Genomic DNA, 2382 nt, shown 5'->3' with positions numbered 1-2382 from the left:
CTTTTGGCTTAAAGTGCAAAAATCAAGTTAAATAAGTATATTAGGTCATTTGGGTCAATCATATCTGAATTTGCAATCCAAAACTTGAGATTTGGACTTAAGTGCAAAAGAGCCATACTTAACCCTTTTTGGTTAAGTCTGCATTTCAGTGTGATTGGCTCAACTTGAAGCCCTTGTAACTTTCAAATTATGGGGTTTTTGCCCTAGGTCACCACATTAAAATTGTAGCCCAATTATAGGAGAACAACTTTGCTAAAGAGTGTGAGCTCAGTTGTTAAAAAAATTTGGAGATAATCATGCTCAAACTTTGGCTGTCAGGCTGGATTCATTCTGAAATTCAGCTTTTCAGTGTAACAGGGTCAACTTTGAGTATGAATTCAACCTTGATCCAGTGCTCAAATAAGTTTAATCCCTATAGTCGAGTTGTAGCTGGTATGTAGCACTACAACTTTGATGCAGAGACTTGGACCTGTTGTCACATGAAATTGGAAGAAAACTCCCTTGCAAATCGTTCTATCAGTTGTCTGATGGAGCGCTCACAATGGTACAGTGCCCAACCGGATCAGATCAGCCGCCGCAGAAGAATCCCACCGCCGACGACCTTCGCCGTGATTCACGCCACCGCTGTTGGATTCGTGCTCTGGGCGAGTGGATAACATCGTGCGGTAGAAGCCCCTCGCCGACGGTGAGCTGGAGGTCACTCCGGTGACATCACCGTGGCTCTCTCTCCCTCTTTGCGGCTGAGCGGATAAACACACCGGCGACCGCCGTCTCCCGGCCATGCGCCGCGTGGCTCTCGCTTTCCACCGCACCACCGCGCCTTACCCTCGCTCTCCGTGGCTCACCGGAGTTACTGCCACGCTATAGGACACGTATTCACCGCGCCAGGCTTCTTCCTCATCTCCGACCGCCACCGCGCCATCGTCAATTCAAGCGCCACCGCTCGCTCCGCCTATAAATTGAGCCCCCGGCCAGCTGCTCTAGGTCGTACCAAAGCCACAGCCACCACTCCCGTCTCCGATTAACCCCCATAGCCAGAGAATCGCTCACTTTCCCCAATTCAGTTTCCGCCACCGTGAAACGAGTCTCACCGTCGCCAGCCATACTCCGGTTAGCTCCTCCCCTCTGCTCCCTTGTTTAAGCATTCTTATGCGTCTACGATGCTTGCCGAGCCACTGAATTGAACTAAGAGTCCTCTGGTCGCCGGGAACACGACCGTATAGCCGCCATGCTCACGGCCACCGTGGCCAGAGCTCCGTAGTTGATCATTAGCCAAATTAATTTGGGGAAAACACTGGATAGGACTTGAATTCGGTTTCTACCGAAGTAGGGCATTAATCCTTAGGTAAATCAGCCGGTCCAGGACCTCGCCGGAGCATCCCTGCGCCCACCGCCGTCGTGGACCTCTCCCTGTGAAGACTTAGAAGTTGGAGGGCTCTTCAGCAAAGTGTCAGTGACTGTGTTAAATAGTGAGAGGGCTCGTTCGCAGTTAGTTAAAACCCCAAGGGCCTCTGTGCAAGTCTGCCAGCGCGGGCGCGGGCGCGCGCATTTCTTCTGTTAGTGGGCCGACCTGGGCTGGATTCGGCCCAGTGCTATTCATCTGTTTTTCTTTTTCTTTTATCTCCAGAGCCAAAACAATTATAGAAAATGGTAGGAAAATGATAAAATTGTGAAACCAATTTTCTTAGGCTCCTTATTTTCCCTAGAATTTAATAAAAATAGTTTTATGATTTTTAGTGGAAATAAGAAATTTTAGGGTATTTAAAGTAGTTAAAAGTATTAGTTATGGATTTTTAGAAAATAATTGGTAAGTCCAAAAATGCCCAAACTTTTTATGGGAACTTAAAACAATATTTAGAAGCTTTGGGTAGGGTTTGAGTTGATTTGGACCATGTTTGATAACTAGAACCCAAAACCACCCCCTGCCCTATGAACTCCTTTACCGACTCCGGAAACCCTAAGTTCTCGGAGTTCCGTGAAGGAAAGTTGTACTCAAGACATAGATAATAAGTTTATATTATCTTTGCATCCTCATGAGCATCCCATGGCATCCATTCTTATACATATGTATGGTTATGATTAGAACGTGAAGAAGAAATTGAAGTAACTGAAGAGAAGACACCACCACCTTCGGAATCTCAGGCCGGAAATTGTTTCTACTTTGATATCTGCGGATCCGAGCCTGACTCACCTGTGAACGAAGGCAAGCCCCGGTGCATGCAACCCCTTTCCTTGTGTTTTAAATACTTTTCGCACACTTTAAGTCTAGTGAAATGTGCATTAGGTTCATAGGAGTTGCTTGGAACCCTTTGATGCATTGCTTTCCTTGATATCCATACCTTTATAGATACTTCTGTGATGTATCAAAATATGATTTACAAA

The sequence above is a fragment of the Zea mays genome, chromosome 1 (genome assembly GCF_902167145.1).
Source record: "Zea mays cultivar B73 chromosome 1, Zm-B73-REFERENCE-NAM-5.0, whole genome shotgun sequence".
NCBI classification, from domain to species: Eukaryota; Viridiplantae; Streptophyta; class Magnoliopsida; order Poales; family Poaceae; genus Zea; species Zea mays.
This window is presented reverse-complemented; position numbering follows the sequence as displayed.